Source organism: Eptatretus burgeri, chromosome 17 (genome assembly GCF_056783735.1).
Source record: "Eptatretus burgeri isolate ZD-2024b chromosome 17, Ebu_testis_v1, whole genome shotgun sequence".
Classification (NCBI taxonomy): Eukaryota; Metazoa; Chordata; class Myxini; order Myxiniformes; family Myxinidae; genus Eptatretus; species Eptatretus burgeri.
Window position 1 is genome coordinate 58,850,621 of NC_140977.1, and position 20,557 is coordinate 58,871,177.

Sequence of the window (20,557 nt, forward strand, 5' to 3'; positions counted from 1 at the left end):
AAATACCGGAAGAACCCAAAAACACTACCAAATACCGGAAGAACCCAGAAACACTACCAAATACTGGAAGAACCCAGACTGCAGATACAGTACTACCAAATACCAGAAGAACCCAGAAACACTACCAAATACCAGAAGAACCCAGAAACACTACCAAGTACCGCAATAACCCAGAAACACTACCAAATACCGGAAGAACCCCGCTCGCCCTGGAGATATCGCAATCCGCCCCTTGAGAACCTGTGACTCAACGTCCCTTTATCACAGTGGATAAGAGTCATGTTGAAGACTAGTTCAGTGATGCTAAACTTCCCGGATGGTTTTTATTTAAAACACGTTTTTTTTAACGTGTTATTATTTTATTAAAATGAAGTGTGTGCCTGAACACTGAGCGGGGTATCGTGTTTTATGAACTCTCTCGAGTTGCGCAATGATGTAAAACATTACCTACTTCCTTACTTGATTTGCTTTTCTAAAAATTTTCTCAAAAATTAATTAGTATTCCTGAAGTGAATAACTGTGATGTAAAACTACTGATACATCTGAGTTCCCAAAATAAATTTTTTAAAATCTAAATCGGGCGGTGCATAGGTACAGAACGCTGGTGTGAATGTTCGATGCCTCGAAAAAAAAACACAATTCGGGTTATGTAATGAAGCCAAAACATTGCTAATGCTTATGTGCTTATATAAATATATAATATTACATCGTGTTTATACAGCTTGGATTGATTCCAATTCCTCTGAGACATCACGGAATTATCCTCTTGGCCGGAAGGCTTGAAGACTGAGGCCAAAACAAACGTGAGTGCTTCAGAATGCCGATGGGGTACAACCTTCGACATTTGATGCTTTTAATACTCATTTTTGGTGTTTTTTCACATTGAAGAGAAAAGCTCGAGGGAATTTGTGACGATTGTGTCGAATATAACTTTCTGTTTCGAACAATTTTACCTCAGGTACCGCTGAGCGTATTATTAAATTATATTGGGTTTTAATAATCCGGTTTTTTTCCGAACTTTTCTCCCATTTAACTGGACATTTCAACATAATTACTGAGGCAATGAGTTCCGATCGTACAAAAATATTGAATCGGATTTCGAGTACTGTACGGCCTTTTAATAAGCACGGACGATCATCTTGCCAGGAGCCAATCACATTGCACCTAGCCTCCTCACAGCCAATGACATTGCACCTAGCCTCCTCACAGCCAATCAGCATAACAGCTCACCGACCACTGAGCATCCTATCTTTGTCACAATATATATATATATATATATATATATATATATATATATATATATATATATATATATATATATATATATATATATATATATATGTATGCCTGGTGTTGGCGCAGTGGTTAGGGCAGCGGCTTGGGATCCAAAAGGTCCTGAGTTCAAGCCCCGTTGGGCCACTGAATTAATACACCAGGGGGTTCACTCAGCCTGTCATCCTTCCGAGGTCGGCGAAATGAGTACCAGTGTACTGGGCCGGTGTATACCCCGGTTAAAATAGGTGTACCATATCCCTGTGTTGTAAGAGGCGACCAGGGTTGCGTCAGGAAGGGCATCCGGCGTAAAACATGTGCCAAATCACAATGCGGATCATATGGATGATCCGCTGTGGCGACCCCGAACGGGAGCAGCCGAAAGAAGAAGAAGAAGAAGAAGATATATATATATATATATATATATATATATATATATATATATATATATATATATATATATATATATATATATATATATATATATATATATATATATATACTCGCTGAAGTACCTGATAATACCCAGGAAATTTGCCCTATTTTCCTCATGCTAGTTAGACAGGCATTAGTTGTATGGAGAAAATTAGGAAGGCTTCCTTTATTCCTCAGATTTATGGAAGGAAGGCTTTATGCGCCGTAATCCTCAGAGAGGTCAGAGCTGAAGGCGGCCTTGAGCCACTCAATGTTTCCAGCAGCAGTGAGAACTGTCCTTGATGTCTTGCCAAAACCCGGACCGAGAAAGCTGGAACGTGAGTTTTGTGCTTCTCTCGCCCGTCGGTGTGACGCTCTATTTGCAGTTAGGCGTCTCTCACTCTCACTCTCACTCTCACTCTCACTCACTCCGCTTGCCTGGCTCTTTCCTGAGCAGATCTATCAGCAGTTAGCTGTTGCCGTGCACGTGCAGTTCGAGAATTCAAATAACAGGAGGAGAATGTGTATGTTTAAAAAGTCAACGAATACGAACATCTTGTATTTCAAAAAACCCCAGCGTTTTTAACCATGAAGCCTTTTGTTACGATTAATACGCCGGCGCACTATTCGAAAGCCTATTTTTTAATGGGGAAAATTTTTTTTTTAAGATATATATTTTTTTCATTTTTATGGAAAGCCACTCGGCGCATCCTGGAGCTGAATGTTAGGTCTATATGTGTGTAAAGTTTCATCAAGATCGGTTCACTGGTCTAGGAGCTTATTGGTTACAAACAGACAGACAGACAGACAGAAGGACTGCCATTTATATAGTAGATGACGAGTGTGAAGGAGGGTGGGTGTGGTTATCAAGACATTAGGTGTGTTCCATTATCAAGCAGCTTGGAGAGCGCTCACTAAGTGGCTTAAGCACTCCAACGAAAAGCTTGATAAGGAACGGCTGGCTTGGCGAGCGCTCGCAAGCTGATGGGGAATGAGACACACCCGTGGATTAATTAATTACAAGTTAGAAGGGAGAGACCCGGATGGTTTTGTATGGTAGATTGGAGTCTTTCCCGAGACGGAGCTTTGCGTGTCGAAGGACAACCTTTGGAAGCCACGACGAGTCCGGAGGACGAAAGCACAAAACGGGTAATAAGGGGATGAGGTGTGAGATGAAGGTGAATTACCCATGTATTGATAGAACGCTGTGGAAGAAGGGGAAAAATATTTTTGGGTATTCAGCAAGGGATGGCGGGACAGCGAGCGACGGGACTCGGTACTCTGCCGAATCGGCCATTTTTGTGCCGTTCTTGTTTGGTGCCGCTGAGTAAAGACTTTCAGTTCGGTGGTTTAAGATTGGTTATGAAGGGTTGAGGTTATAACCAGTGTTTACAGTGAATGTCAATTTTTATGGAGCAGTCAATGATTTATCAACTTCATGTTTTCTACTCGTAAATACCAAGTTGAACACGAGGGCTGCGATAGGAGATGTATTATTTTCCCATTGTCTTGGAATCTTCATGAACCAACTAACGAAAGGTAACTTGCTCGGCTCGCCGCTTTCATTCCTCCGTTCCCACATTATAGTAATCGTGCTACACATTGTTACACGACAAGACAACCTGATTGCTTTCATCTTCCACACTCGTACGGTCTGCACAAACAAAACAAAACAACATTATGCACTCGATCAATGGACCCAACACCTATGGAACACCTTAAATGTTGAAAGAACTGAAAACCTCTCAATCAATAGGTTGAAACACACCTTAGGTGTTACCTTTCATATGTATGCATATATATATATATATATATATATATATATATATATATATATATATATATATACATATATATTACGAATCTGGAAACCATGCGCACTCAACATTCAGGTCCCAAAGTTAGTTATGCCAGTAAGTACGTGTGTAGTCAGGACCCCGTCCTTTTGTTTAGCGAGAGGGTTAAATCTGTGCGTTGTGACGTCTTTAATTAGGTTTTACATCCAACAAACCCTCCAACAAGCCATCTAACAACCAACAACCATCCCATCTGCATGACCCAACCTGCCCATCACGTGCCATCACCACCCGTTGGCTGCTCGTACCTTGACTTGCCGAGAGGGGGAGCCTCGCGGTTCCAGTCCTTGGCTCGTAGTTCTTGTATGGCTTTTTCAGTGTTGACCCTGTTACTCTTCGCAAGCGAAGCCACGTGGAGAATATGAGGTCTCCAAACAGTGGCCACGGCTCCGCCCCGGTAGGGTGCTGCCATAGGCCAATGAGGGACGGACCAGCGAGATGATTCTCGCCAAGGCCCCTCCCCGTGTGGGAGGAGATGTATATCCCCGAGCAGACTCGTTTGTCGGTTGTCGTCGGCGTTGGCGCTGGGAGATCTCGATTACTTGAGCGGTGACAAGTTGGTTGATGGTGGTTGGGCTGGAGAGTGAGTGAACCAGCCTGTTCATGGAGCTTTTGTGGGTCCTGTCCGCGACCCTGATCTCCGCCCCAGAGCTCCGATTGCTCCACGCGGCTACCGCTACGAGCCACGAGTCCCACACGTGTGGCTGGGATCTTCGACGACCCACAGGTGCCCAGCTGAACTCTGACCCCCAGCTCGTCTCTCTCATTGGCTGGGGGGTCCAATAAAAACTCCGGGGTTTCTTTTCTTTTTGTGTGTGTGACTGCGTGTGGGCCCATCTATAAGTAGAATTGAGTAAGTGCTGTGAATCATTGTAAATTCCTGCTCTGCATATTCGCTTCAAGTCTTGCCTCCTTGTCTTTTATTGTAAATAAATTATTAGAAATGTTCCCAGCTCATTTACGCCCTTTCTTTATTTGGTCCAGCATGGTCCGGGTCTGAGTTCAGACGGGGTTTCATCCCCGATAATCCGTTAATCTTAGCCGGCATGGCTTTGGCAGTTTCCGCTCGGCTGCAAACCGAATCGGAGTTGGTAGTTGGTAGTTGGAACTCTACCGCAGTCGGTAGAGTTACCCGGTTCAAGAAAGACGTGCTGAGGGCATGAATCCCCGGTAGCCAAGACTGCGTGGTTATTTAGGTATATTGGGATCTAGACAATAAACCCAATGCCACGCGTTTGAGATATTGGCGTTTCACGGTCGATTAATCGACCCGCCGGCTTCGGAGTTATCCAGAGCGACGGCCTATAATTCCGGGGAGACCGGTGGGAGACAGCGTAAACTTTCCCACCTCGCGGTCGTTCTCGCCACCGACCCCCGGTCCACAACTATATATATATATATATATATATATATATATATATATATATATATATATATATATATATATATATATATCTCTCTCTCTCTCTCTCTCTCTCTCTCTCTCTCTCTCTCTCTCTCTCTCTCTCTCTCTCTCTCTCTCTCTCTCTCTCTCTCTCTCTCTCTGTATATTATATATATATATGTATATTATATATATATATGTATATTATATATATATATATATATATATATATATATATATATCTTCTTCTTCCTCTTTCGGCTTGCTCCCGTTAGGGGTCGCCACAGTGGATCAACCGTCTCCATTTCGCTCTATCCTCCACATCTTCCATTGACACTCCAACCACCCGCATGTCCGCCCTCACCGCATCCATGAACCTCTTCTTTGGCTTTCCTCTTCTCCTCCTGCCTGGCGGCTCCATCTTCAACATCCTTCTCCCGATATACTCCGTTTCCCTCCTGTGCACATGTCCAAACCATCTCAATCTCGCCTCTCTCACTTTGTCTCCAAACCATTCTACCTGCGCTGTCCCTCTTATATACTCATTTCTTATCCTATCCATCCTCGTCACTCCCAACGAGAATCGCAGCATCTTTAACTCTGCCACCTCCAACTCCGCTTCCTGTCTTATTGTTAGTGCCACCGCCTCCAAACCATACAACATAGCTGGTCTCACTACCGTTATATATATATATATATATATATATATATATATATATATATATATATATATATATATATATATATATATATATGTATATATATGTATATATATGTATATATATGTATATATATGTATATATATGTATATATATGTATATATATATGTATATATATATGTATATATATATATATATATATATATATATATATATATATATATATATATTGTGTTCAAAAAGTATCCAACCTTAATTTTTCGTCTGTAAACAAATGAAGCGAGGAGGCATGGTTTGGTGCACGTATGTGTGAATTTTCCCCCGCCTGCAGATGCTGTCAGTCGCCGACAGACCGCCGATGAGCGAGGAAGTGGAAGTTAGCGCCGTCGGATTTTCGTTTTTGACAAATTGACGGATCACTGTGGTCTCATCGCCAGTGATCACTGTGTTGAAGAAGTTGGGATCGCTGTTCAGTCTCCAGCATGTCTTCTGCGATCTCCAAAGGGAGTTGCTTCTGCTCGATCATTAGCAGCTTTGGCACGGACTTCGCTGAGATTCTCCTTAAGCCCAAATCCTCAGTCACAATGGAATGAACGGATCCAATCCTGACACCTGCCTCGTCTGCAAGTTCTCTGATCGTGAATCGACGATCCTGCATCAGCAGGGTCCTCACTTGGTTCATGACGATCTCATTTCGGGAGGTTGAGGGCCTACCAGAATGTGGTTCACTTTCCACTGATGTGCGACCATCTTTGAAGTCGTTGTACCACTCTTTTATCTGTGTGGTGCCCATTGCTTCGTTCCCGAAGGCCTGTTGAATCTTGCGGATTGTTTCCACTTTGGAATTGCCAAGCTTTACACAAAATTTGATGCAGTAGCGTTGTTAAAGTTTTTCCGTCATTTTGTCAGAAACGACGGCGCTCACTTACACTTGCTCACTCATCGGTGGTCTGTCGGCGACTGACAGCTTCTGCATGCGGAAAAATATTCACGCATACGAATTAGGATCGCCTACATACGTGCACCAAACCACGCCTCCCTAGCTTCATTTGTTTACGCACGAAAAATGAAGGTTGGATACTTTTTGAACACACCTCGTATATGTATATATATATATATATATATATATATATATATATATATATATATATATATATATATATATGTATATATATATATATATATATATATATATATATGTATATGTATATATATATATATATATATGTATATGTATATATATATATATATATATATATATATATATATATATATATATATATATATATATATATATATATATATATATATATATATATATATATATATATAGCAGCTGTATATATATATATATATATATTGTTGCGGATTCGCGCCCGCCGGCGTGCTGACGGCCACGTAACTCGAATCGCGGCACGTCGCCCACCGGATGGACAATCCAGTCGTGACCCTCTCGGACTAACGCCGGGAACCAGTCACGGGTGGACCTTTCGGTCTCACCGCGATCGAGCCAATCAGCCCCCGCGTGGGATAGGGTTGCTCGCCAAATTCGACCTACCTAAGTACCCACACGGAGGGTAGACCGGGCGATCGCACCTCGCCGCAGGTCGACTTCGGACACGGGCCACTTAAGCGAACCGTTCCGTACTATCGGGATAACCGAGCGGTGTTATTCGTCGACCTCGACGGTTCGATTAATTATCGGGCGTATTCAGCCCACTACCAACCCTTTACGTGAAGCAAGATGAGGATTCAATGAGAGAAATGACGAAGCGAAGCGGGAAAAAGTTCAACACAAAGCACATTTATTCGCGATGAACGGAAAGCACACATATACAATTCCACCAAAAGCACACAGAAAAGAAAAACACAATTCAATTTACACAAAAAGCAAATGCGACAATGCGAGGACACAATGCAGAGCTAATACCGACTACCGAGCACACGGCAACACTTATACAATTTTACTTCACAGACGGCGCCGACAACACATACCCAAAACCAAGGAAAGAATACCCTCAAGGATGAGGCGGGCCTGAGGCCGAGACCGGGTCGCGCCTACCCGTCTGGTGATGAGACGCGGAGCGGCGATGGCGCCTCAACTCCGCGGGCCTCGCGGACAGTGTCTGGTAGGGGGTGGGAAAGGGGCCCCCTTGGTCGCACTATCTCAGCGCGGGGGGAAACAGGAGGGGGTTGCTGATGCTCGGGGTATAGAGGATTCTTATTGTCCCGCGACGAGCGTCTCCACCTCGGCCAGGTCGCGCTGTCGGCCTCCCTGGGGTGCAGCTCCCTGCACGACGCGAGCACCCCTCGTCTGCCCTCGCCGCCTCTCCACAGCTCCGTCCCCTCCGTTCCGACTCCAACGCACACGACGACCAGCTCCTTCTTGCCAACTCCACCGCCCGCGAAGTCTTGACTCTTCTGTTCCCTCTCGACTCTCCTACTCTCCTACTCTCCTACTCTCTCGACTGACGAACACGGTCGCTTTTTATCAGCCCCGTAGCTTCGCCCTTTCATCCTTGACCCCCTCCCTTCGACCTTTCACCTCGCTCCCCATTGGCCCGAGAAAAAGTGGGCGTGAATGCTTTTTGATCCATAAATTTGCATATATCGATCGCCCTCCAACGCCCTGGGGGCGGGGCCAATTCGCCCCTCGCTCACCGATTGGACGGCAAAAAGTGGGCGTGTGTCGTTTTTGATCCGTTTTTGAAGCACAAAATCCGTGATTTTGTACACGCTGTTCGGCGCGCGCCCTGCACGAGTCCAACACCGGTACCCACAGGCGGCGCAAGAACGGTGGCGATGCGACGGTTGCGAGGTGTGACGTGAAGGTCGTGGCGGTTGTGGTGAAGCGGCGTTGTGGTTGGTGGTTGATGTTGTGGTTGTGGTGGTAATCATGGCGGTTGGTCCAAAATAAAGATAGTAAAAGAAAAACGGCTATCCTGAAGAGTCGCAGCACGCATAAATGACATGTATTCCCACTAGACAACGGGTTTGGGCCTAACTACACATGTACTTACCGAGATACCTCACCTAAGGGACCTGAATGGTGGTTTGCGACTTTGGTAACCACAACACTACCCCCTCCCCTTTTTACAGACTCGTCCCGAGTCGTCAAATTTTCGTGTGCCATCATGTGTAGTTTTCCCCTAGTACATTTTACCTACGGATCCCTGAGTGCGACATTCATGGTATTCGTGTCCCCAAAATAAATAACCTGAGGGCTGCGTAACTATCTAAACAAACTCACTCACACGGACGACTTAAATAAAATTGCCGGCGCTAAGACAAACATGCCGGGGGCGCACTCATATTTACAGTACATCTTAACCTTAACTTACAAATTTTACACTAAACCATGGCCCAGGATCATTGAACTCTGCAAAAAGAAAGCAGTTAGCAGGGAGCCAGGCTGCCCGCATGCAGTCTCTGGCTCAAACAATGCAGGTGACAGGGAACGTGGCTGGCTGCTCACACGCAGTCCAAGGCCTTCCCTTTTGAACTGAACGCAGTGAACCACAACGGTGCATGGGCTGCACAAACGCAGTCTCCGTGCCAGCTCAAGTGGCACACGCAATGAGCACAACGAATGGATGCATGAACACAAACACGGTGCACGGGCCGCCAATGCAGGCCCGTGTTGTAGCTGCCAACAGGGCAGTTCTTGCAGCTTGCAAACTGTTGCTTTCTGATCCTGGCGCACATGGAAACGAACAGGGGGGGGGGGCAAAGCAAAAATTGAACGGGGCTGGTGAACGTGGGCAGTGGGCATGGCATGGCAAAGGCAGCAGGCAAACACAGCCCGCAGAAGAAGGCCGCTGCAGGCAAACACAGCCGGCAGATGAACTGGCCGGCACAGGCCTTGAAGCAAACACGGCCAGCCGATGGCACAGGCCTTGCAGCAAAACAACAGCTGCCGATGAAGTTGGCCGGCCTCCGCCTTGAAGCAAAACACGGCCAGCCGATGAAGTTGGCCAGCTCTTGCCGTTCAGTGGAGGTTGGTGGAGGGAGTGCGGTGGTGCTGGCCACTTGGAGGGCGGGCTCGGACCTACCTACCTGTCTCCCTCCCAACCTATCGCCTTTGCCTGTCACTGTACATACCCACTCCCTTAATTTGTCAAACCCCAATTTAGCCCCAACTTATTTTTTTGTTGTTTTTATTTTTACTTCCCCACTATAAATCGTCCCCTAACCCCCTTTATCGTCTTTGTTCGGCTAAACTATCCTGTCACCTAGCCTACTCCCAACCCCTACGTTCCCTTCCCGGAGGGGAACAAGGGAGAGCTAACGTCCTGTGCCGAGGCCCAACGAAGCCTCAGAATGGCCTCCCCAGAGTTCGGCGATCTATAACCAAAGTGGGTCCAGCGGCCCACAACGACAGCGAGGGGATGGATGGTGCGGAGGGGTACACTTCCTAATCTACCCTAACCATTTAACTGTTAAACTACCCCGGGGCTTTCAACAAGCGCCTCTCGCTTAAACTATTGGTTCTAACAACCCAGATTCCCGTCGCCTGTGTTGGTGTCCTCACAATTTCGGGCCTCGCCCCCCAATTTTCTCTCCGTGCCCTCACACGGTCTCCTGGCTGGGACACGTGGCTCCCTTTGGCAGGCACGACCCTCTGCCGAATCTCCCGCTATGGCACCCCCGGGCACTACACTGCCTCCGAGCCTACCAGCTCCCTAACACCGGGGAGTGCCCCCCATGGCACCTCCCCTGAAACGCACACATGGCAGGCCGGCCTCCCGGGCCCCTTTCCGAGGGTCACCCGTGCCCACAACACTGCCCACACGGCTAATGGCGCCCCGGGCCCCCGCACCAAGCAGGCGCACCCGTGCCCACTACTCTATCCCGGCCCCCCATGGGCCCATGGCCTACCGCGGCCGACTAGCCTGGTGCCCGGGGTCCCCACTCAGCGATACTCACCTTTCGCAGCCACGCTCCCAAGCCCGTCAACAGGGCTCCTGCACCCCTCCAAATGGGTCTCGAGCCTACTTTCCCACCAACAACAAAACGACCTCCATTTTTCAATTTGACTAACCCAGCTAACTCACTCTACACTGACCCCGGGGTCCCTTGGGCGGGAGTCACTCCTCCCCCCAATCACTCATCGCACCATGCATTCCCCATTCACTCCATACACACAGACCCGCTGGCCTCACTCACTCACCAAGCACATGCCTCACAACTCACCAACTCTTCAACACACTCACCGCTGAACTCTGCCATCCTCCTAACTACATCCCCTAACTAACTCGTGCTCCCACGTCGTCCCTTAAACTATAGCACGTTCCTTTTAACACTACGTAGCTAAGCTACGTCCCCTCTACACATCCAAAGTCTGTCTCTGTCTCCAAAATAATCCCATTTTATTTCCCAACCTAAATCTGGCTACAATCCCTTTAACTAATCCATTCCACGGACTCCATGAGGACTTACCCCTGCCCCATGGAGCCGGTCTAGCTAAGCTAACCCTTCCCCCTAACTAGTTTCCATCCTGTGCCCAGGGTCAAGGGGGTCTTCCACCCCTTGCCCAGGAATCCTGTGCACCCGAAAGTGAGGCTTGCTTTTTTTTTTTTTCATGCGCATCACCAGCGCGGCAACTCGCGCACTTTGCACCTGCCCGTGACGTCATGCAGCTGCACGTGTACCTCGTCCCTCCTTGGACGGTACCATCCGGCCGAGATACCCCTCCTGCTGGATTCCAACCCCACGTGCAGCCATGACGTCACCGTGTGCATAAAAAAAAACACAAGCCCCACGTCTCGAAGGGTTCCCCACGCGAACACATGTGCTTTCCCCGTTGGAGCTTAACACACACGATCGCGTGGAGAACCCGTCCGGTCCAAATCCATTTACCTGCCTAAACTTTGTCCGTCCGCGGGATCGGCAAATCCACCGCGTGCGTTTCCGGACGGGGACTTCACTCTCGCAAGCGAGCACGTGGTGGTCTCGTGCGTTGCACAGCACGAACCGCGTGCTCACTGCTGGGCGAACCCGGCACGGTCCCCGAAACAACTACAGCCGCTACTCGGCTTTCTCTCCTCTGTCGCCGTCTCCGTCTCCATTCCACACACGCATACCTGCGTGTTACGACGCACACAGTCCACTCCATCACATTCACACCGGGAGATGCGGCTGCGTGCTCCCGCATGCCAACCGACATCTCCCTCACATACCGCTCTCTCACACACACGGTCTCCCTTGCACACAGCGACCTTGCACACGGTCGTTCACTCACGCCTGCGGGGGAACTCACCCGCGGTGCCTCATCCACACACGCGGGGGCACTCAACTGCGGTGCCTCATCCACACTCCGTGCCTCATCCACACACGCGAGGGCACTCACCCGCGGTGCCTCATTCACACACACGGCGACACACACACGGTGCCTCATCCACACACGGCGTGCTGGGAAGCACGTACTCCGGCACCATCGCCACCACACCACTCACACACGGGGTCGCTTCCACACACGGGGACGCACTCACACCTTGCACCACACACACAGGGACAACCACACTGGGGATTTGTGTCTCCACAAGGGTCTCCGGGGCCTCTATACCCCCCAAGCTCTCCGTGCACCCGTCCACAGCACTCCTCCCCTCGACCTCGCAAAGCACGACCGAACTCACCTGGTCGTGACTCGCCTCAAGGGGGCATACTCCCTCCCCTCGTTCCTGGAGGAGGCCATCCAGGTGCTCGCACTGGGTCTCTACACGCTCCGCGAGCTCACCCCCATTGTCCTCCACTACCTCCGTGTGTGTGTGTGCGTCACTTACCCCGTCCTCACCGTGCAGTCTCTCCTCTATCGTTCCCTTCCCGGCTACCGTCACTGCCAACTCTTCACCCTTTACCTCCCTTGTCTCCACTATTATTTCCGTTGTAGTCACCTCGTGTCTCGTCTCACACGTTTTGGTCTCCCCATTTAATTTTTCCCTTTTGGTCACCGTCGATTCCTCTGTCACGACCCTCGCCCAACACGCCCCCCGAATTATTTTTTTACCCACCTCCACCGTGGGCCTGTCAGCCGTTGCACCCCCTTCCAGCTCGTTTGCTCCCACACGTGGAGTCGCCATTCCCAGCTCCCTGGTCACGGCCTTCATGCCCGCCTGCAGGCATCGGCCCATGTTCTGCGTCTCACCCCGTAGCTCTTTCATTTCTTTTTTATGTTTGTTTCCATTCCGTTCATTTGTTGTGTATTCGCATCCAATTTTTGTGTATTCGCATCCATCTTTTCGTTCATTTGTTTGTTCATGCCTTTCATTTCGTTTTTCATTTCATTTGTCATTGCCGCCAGCATGGCGCATAGCTGGGCCATGTCGGGTGCGCTTGAGTGAGCCGTTTCGGCAGGGGTTGGGGAAGGGTTTTGGTGGAGAGGGGGGGGGGAGGTGTCATACACCGCGGCCGCTGCCGCACCCATTTCGGGCTCTGGGTTCAGTTGGGCGAGTTCATGTTCCTGCACAATCAACATTTCCTGCACGGGGATTCCATCCTGGACCATGGACTCTACATTACTACACATATGCATTTCTAATACCCCCGGCTCCCGCTCGCCTTGAGACGCCATCTTGCTTCTCTTAAAGGGTTAATTTTGCTCGCTCGTAATTTGGAGGGAATCGGGGGTCGCTTCTCTCACCCCTGGACCGATTCCCGTGACTTTCGCTGGAGACAGGAGAGCCCGTTTTCCTGTTCTCCGATACCAGTGCCGCGAGGAGGGCGATGAATTTGTATCCCACTCCTGACACCAGTGTTGCGGATTCGCGCCCGCCGGCGTGCTGACGGCCACGTAACTCGAATCGCGGCACGTCGCCCACCGGACGGACAATCCAGTCGTGACCCTCTCGGACTAACGCCGGGAACCAGTCACGGGTGGACCTTTCGGTCTCACCGCGATCGAGCCAATCAGCCCCCGCGTGGGATAGGGTTGCTCGCCAAATTCGACCTACCTAAGTACCCACACGGAGGGTAGACCGGGCGATCGCACCTCGCCGCAGGTCGACTTCGGACACGGGCCACTTAAGCGACCCGTTCCGTACTATCGGGATAACCGAGCGGTGTTATTCGTCGACCTCGACGGTTCGATTAATTATCGGGCGTATTCAGCCCACTACCAACCCTTTACGTGAAGCAAGATGAGGATTCAATGAAAGAAATGACGAAGCGAAGCGGGAAACAGTTCAACACAAAAGCACATTTATTCGCGATGAACGGAAAGCGCACATATACAATTCCACCAAAAGCACACAGAAAAGAAAAACACAATGCAATTTACACAAAAAGCAAATGCGACAATGCAGATCTACTACCGATTACGCGAGCACACGGCAACACTTATACAATTTTACTTCACAGACGGCGCCGACAACACATACCCAAAACCAAGGAAAAGAATACCCTCAAGGATGAGGCGGGCCTGAGGCCGAGACCGGGTCGGGCCTACCCGTCTGGTGATGAGACGCGGAGCGGCGATGGTGCCTCAACTCCGCGGGCCTCGCGGGCAGTGTCTGGCAGGGGGTGGGAAAGGGGCCCCCTTGGTCGCACTATCTCAGCGCGGGGGGAAACAGGAGGGGGTTGCTGATGCTCGGGGTATAGAGGATTCCTACTCTGCCTCGAGTCCCGCGACGAGCGTCTCCACCTCGGCCAGGTCGCGCCGTCGGCCTCCCTGGGGTGCAGCTCCCTGCACGACGCGAGCACCCCCTCGTCTGCCCTCGCCGCCTCTCCACAGCTCCGTCCCCTCCGTTCCGACTCCAACGCACACGACGACGACCAGCTCCTTCTTGCTCCTTCTTCCCAACTCCACCGCCCGCGGTCTTAACTCTCTGTTCACTTGACTGACGAACACGGTCGCTTATATCAGCCCCGTGGCTTCGCTCTCTCATCTTTGACCCCCTCCCTTCGACCTTTCACCTCGCTCCCCATTGGCCCGAGAAAAAGTGGGCGTGAATGCTTTTTGATCCATAAATTTGCATATATCGATCGCCCTCCAACGCCCTGGGGGCGGGGCCAAATCGCCCCTCGCTCACCGATTGGACGGAACAAAAGTGGGCGTGTGTCGTTTTTGAAGTGGAAAATCCGTGGTTTTGTACACGCTGTTCGGCGCGCGCCCTGCACGAGTCCAACACCGGTACCCACAAGCGGCGCAAGAACGGTGGCGATGCGACGGTTGCGAGGTGTGACGGGAAGCGGCGCCGCGGTGGGTGGTTGATGTTGTGGTTGTAACAATGGCGGTTGGTCCAAATTAAAGATAGTAAAAGAAAAACGGCTATCCTGAAGAGTCGCAGCACGCATAAATGACATGTATTCCCACTAGACAACGGGTTTGGGCCTAACTACACATGTACTTACCGAGATACCTCACCTAAGGGACCTGAATGGTGGTTTGCGAATTTGGTAACCAGAACACTACCCCCTCCCCTTTTTACAGACTCGTCCCGGGTCGTCAAATTTTCGTGTGCCATCATGTGTAGTTTTCCCCTCGTACATTTTACCTACGGATCCCTGAGTGCGACATTCATGGTATTCGTGTCCCCAAAATAAATAACCTGAGGGCTGCGTAACTACCTCAACAAACTCACTCACACGGACGACTTAAATAAAATTGCCGGCGCTAGGACAGACATGCCGGGGGCGCACTCATATTTACAGTACATCTTAACCTTAACTTACAAATTTTACACTAAACCATGGCCCAGGATCAATGAGCTCTGCAAAAGAAAAGCAGTTAGCAGGGAGCCAGGCTGCTCGCATGCAGTCTCTGGCTCAAAACAATGCAGGTGACAGGGAACGTGGCTGGCTGCTCACACGCAGTCCAAGGCCTTCCCTTTTGAACTGAACGCAGTAAACCACAACGGTGCATGGGCTGCACAAACGCAGTCTCCGTGCCAGCTCAAGTGGCACACGCAATGAACACAACAAATGGATGGATGAATGGATGGACGCAAACACGGTGCACGGGCCGCCACTGCTGGCCCGTGTTGTAGCTGCCAACAGGGCAGTTCTTGCAGCTTGCAAACTGTTGCCTTGATCCCGGCGCACATGGCAATGAACAGGGGGGGGGGGGGCAAAGCAAAAATTGAACGGGGCTGGTGAACATGGGCAGTGGGCATGGCATGGCAAAGGCAAGAAGGCAAACACAACCCGCAGAAGAAGGCCGTTGCAGGCAAACACAGCCGGCAGATGAACTGGCCGGCACAGGCCTTGAAGAAAAACAGCCAGCCGGCAGATGAAGTGAGCCGGCACAGGCCTTGCAGCAACACAGCCAGCAGATGAAGTGGCCGGCACAGGCCTTGAAGCAAAACACGGCCAGCCGATGACACGGGCCTTGCAGAAAACAGCCAGCCGGCAGATGAAGTGGGCCGGCACAGGCCTTGCAGCACAGCAGCTGCAGACGATCCAGCCGGCACAGGCCTTGCAGCACAGCAGCTGCAGATGAAGTTGGCCAGCCTTTGCCGTTCCGTGGAGGTTGGTGGAGGGAGTGCGGTGGTGCTGGCCACTTGGAAGGCGGGCTTGGACCTACCTACCTGTCTCCCTCCCAACCTATCGCCTTTGCCTGTCACTGTACATACCCACTCCATTAATTTGTCAAACCCCAATTTAGCCCCAACTTATTTTTTTATGATTATTATTTTTTTCTTTTACTTCCCCACTATAAATCGTCCCCTAACCCCCTTTACTGTCCTTGTTCGGCTAACCTATTCTGTCACCTAGCCTACTCCCAACCCCTACGTTCCCTTCCCGGAGGGGAACAAGGGAGAGCTAGCGTCCTGTGTCGAGGCCCAACGAAGCCTCAGAATGGCCTCCCCAGAGTTCAGCGATCTAACCCAAAGTGGGTCCAGCGGCCCACAACGAGAGCGAGGGGATGGATGGTGCGGAGGGGTACACTTCCTATTCTACCCTATCCATTTAACTGCTAAACTACCCCGGGGCTTTCAACAAGCGCCTCTCGCTTAAACTATTGGTTCTAACAACCCAGATTCCCGTCGCCTGTGTTGGTGTCCTCACAATTTCGGGCCTCGCCCCCCAATTTTCTCTCCGTGCCCTCACACGGTCTCATGGCTGGGACACGTGGCTCCCTTTGGCAGGCACGACCCTCTGCCGATTCTCCCGCTATGGCACCCCCGGGCACTACACTGCCTCCGAGCCTACCAGCTCCCTAACACCGGGGAGTGCCCCCAATGGCACCTCCCCTGAAACGCACACGTGGCAGGCTGGCTTCCCAGGCCCCTTTCCGAGGGTCACCCTTGCCCACAACACTGCCCACGCGGCTAATGGCGCCCCGGGCCGCCGCACCAAGCAGACGCACCCGTGCCCACTACGCTATCCCTGCCCCCCATGGGCTCTTGGCCTACCACGGCCGACTAGCCTGGTGCCCGGGGTACCCACTCAGCGATACTCACCTTTCGCAGCCACGCTCCCAAGCCCGTCAACAGGGCTCCTGCACCCCTCCAAACGGGTTTCGAGCCTACACTCCCACCAACAACAAAACAACCTCCATTTTTCAATTTGACTAACCCCTTAACTCACTCTACACTGACCCCGAGGTCCCTTGGGCGGGAGTCACTCCTCCCCCCAATCACTCATCGCACCATGCATTCCCCATTCGCTCCATACACACAGACCCGCTGGCCTCACTCACTCACCAAGCACTCACCTCACAACTTTTCAACACACACACACACCGCTGAACTCTGCCATCCTCCTAACTACATCCCCGAACTAACTCGTGCTCCCACGTCGTCCCTTAAACTAGTAGCACGTTCCTTTTAACACTACGTAGCTAAACTACGTCCCCTCTACACATCCAGAAGTCTGTCACTGTCTCCAAAATAATCCCATTAATCAATTTCCCAACCTAAATCTCGCTACAATCCCTCTAACTAATCCATTCCACGGACTCCATGAGGACTTACCCCTGCCCCATGAAGTCGGTCTAACTAAGCTAACCCTTCCCCCTAACTAGTTTCCATCCTGTGCCCTGGTCAAGGGGGTCTTCCACCCCTTGCCCAGGAATCTTTTGCACCCGAAAGTGAGGCTTTTTTTTTTCTTTTTTTTTTTTCCATGCGCATCACCAGCGCGGCAACTCGCGCACTTTGCACCTGCGCGTGACGTCATGCAGCTGCACGTGTTCCTCGTCCCTCCTTGGACGGCACCATCCGGCAGAGATACCCCTCCTGCCGGATTCCAACCCCACGTGCAGCCATGGCGTCACCGTGCGCATAAAAAAACACAAGCCCCACGTCTCGAGGGGTTCCCCACGCGAACACATGTGCTTTGCCCGTTGGAGCTTAACACACACGATCGCGTGGAGAACCCGTCCGGTCCAAATCCATTTACCTGCTTAAACTTTGTCCGTCCGCGGGATCGGCAAATCCACCGCGTGCGTTTCCGGACCGGGACTTCACTCTCGCAAGCGAGCACGTGGTGGTCTCGTGCGTTGCACAGCACGAACCTCGTGCTCACTGCTGGGTGAACCCGGCACGGTCCCCGAAACAACTACAGCCGCTACTCGGCTTTCTCTCCTCTGTCGCCGTCTCCGTCTCCATTCCACACACGCATACCTGCGTGTTACGACGCACACAGTCCACACCATTAAACTCACACCGGGAGACGCGGCTGCGTGCTCCCGCATGCCAACCGACATCTCCCTCTCATACCGCTCTCTCACACACACGGTCTCCCTTGCACACAGCGACCTTGCACACGGCCGTTCACTCACGCGTGCGGGGGCACTCACCCGCGGTGCCTCACTCGCACTCCGTGCCTCATCCACACACGCGGGGGCACTCAACCGCGGTGCCTCATCCACACTCCGTGCCTCATCCACACACGGCGTGCTGGGAAGCACGTACTCCGGCACCATCGCCACCACACCACTCACACACGGGGTCGCTTCCACACACGGGGACGCACTCACGCCTTGCACCACACACACAGGGACAACCACACTGGGGATTCGTGTCCCCACAAGGGTCTCCGGGGCCTCTATACCCCCCAAGCTTTCCAAGCACCCGTTCGCAGCACTCCTCCCCTCAACCTCGCAAAGCACGACCGAACTCACCTGGTCGTGACTCGCCTCAAGGGGGCATACTCCCTCCCCTCGTTCCTGGAGGGGGCCATCCAGGTGCTCGCACTGGGTCTCTACCCAGTCCGCCAGCTCACCCCCATTATCCTCCACTACCTCCGTGTGTGTGTGTGCGTCACTTACCTTGTCATTATCATGCAGTATCTCTATTTTTTTTGTCTCCCGTGTCTCTATACATTTATAAGTTTCTGTTGTCCCCTCCTGTCTCTTCGTCTCCGATTCTTTCTGGCGTCTTTCCCTTATCTTTATGTAGGTCAACCTTGCTTTCTCTTTAAGTCGCTCCCGTCCTTCCCTGTTTTTCACTCCTTGCTCTTTCACGATCTCCGCGTACCTCATCCTTGCTCTCCGTATTAATTGTTCTTTTCTCTCCCTCGCAATTACTTTCACCTCGTCTCTTGTCTCCCGAATTACTTTTTCCTTACCCGCCTCCACCGCGGGCCTGTCAGCCGTTGCACCCCCTTCCAGCTCGTTTGCTCCCACACGTGGAGTCGCCATTCCCAGCTCCCTGGTCACGGCCTTCATGCCCGCCTGCAGGCATCGGCCCATGTTCTGCGTCTCACCCCGGAGCTTTTTCATTTCTTCCTTCATGTTTGCTTCCATTCCGCTTATTTGCTTGTTCATGCCTTTCATTTCGTTTTTCATTTCATTTGTCATTGCCGCCAGCATGGCGCATAGCTGGGCCATGTCGGGTGCGCTTGGGTGAGCCGTTTCGGCAAGGGTCGGGGGGGGGGGGTTTTGGTGGAGAGGGGGAGGGGAGGTGTCATACACCGCGGCCGCTGCCGCACCCATTTCGGGCTCTGGGTTCAGTTGGGCGAGTTCATGTTCCTGCACGGGCATTCCATCCTGGGCCATGGATTCTACACATTCTACATCCATTTCTAATACCCCCGGCTCTCCTTGAGACGCCATCTTGCTTCTCTTAAAGGGTTAATTTGAATCGCTCGTAATTTGGAGGGAATCGGGGGTCGCTTCTCTCACCCCTGGACCGATTCCCGTGAATTTAATTGGAGACAGGACAGCCCGTTTTCCTGTTCTCTGATACCAGTGCCGCGAGGAGGGCGATGAGTTTATATCGCACGACCTGACACCAGTGTTACGGATTCGCGCCCGCCGGCGTGCTGACGGCCACGTAACTCGAATCGCGGAACGTCGCCCACCGGACGGACAATCCAGTCGTGACCCTCTCGGACTAACGCCGGGAACCAGTCACGGGTGGACCTTTCGGTCTCACCGCGATCGAGCCAATCAGCCCCCGCGTGGGATAGGGTTGCTCGCCAAATTCGACCTACCTAAGTACCCACACGGAGGGTAGACCGGGCGGTCGCACCTCGCCGCAGGTCGACTTCGGACACGGGCCACTTAAGCGACCCGTTCCGTACTATCGGGATAACCGAGCGGTGTTATTCGTCGACCTCGACGGTTCGATTAATTATCGGGCGTATTCAGCCCACTACCAACCCTTTACGTGAAGCAAGATGAGGATTCAATGAAAGAAATGACGAAGCGAGCGGGAAACAGTTCAACACAAAAGCACATTTATTCGCGATGAACGGAAAGCGCACATATACAATTCCACCAAAAGCACACAGAAAAGAAAAACACAATGCAATTTACACAAAAAGCAAATGCGACAATGCAGATCTACTACCGATTACGCGAGCACACGGCAACACTTATACAATTTTACTTCACAGACGGCGCCGACAACACATACCCAAAACCAAGGAAAAGAATACCCTCAAGGATGAGGCGGGCCTGAGGCCGAGACCGGGTCGGGCCTACCCGTCTGGTGATGAGACGCGGAGCGGCGATGGTGCCTCAACTCCGCGGGCCTCGCGGGCAGTGTCTGGCAGGGGGTGGGAAAGGGGCCCCCTTGGTCGCACTATCT

The 20,557-nt window shown here is 51.3% G+C and overlaps 1 protein-coding gene across 1 annotated transcript in view; it reads left to right on the forward strand.

The window, feature by feature from the left end:
- Positions 1-721: 721 nt before the first annotated feature.
- LOC147010243 (protein Dr1-like) overlaps positions 722-20,557 on the forward strand; it is a 182,388-nt gene continuing 162,552 nt past the window's right edge. The window contains exon 1 of the mRNA XM_085862331.1: positions 722-803. The gene's annotated coding sequence lies outside the window, so the exon portion shown is untranslated. The remainder of the gene's footprint in view (positions 804-20,557) is intronic.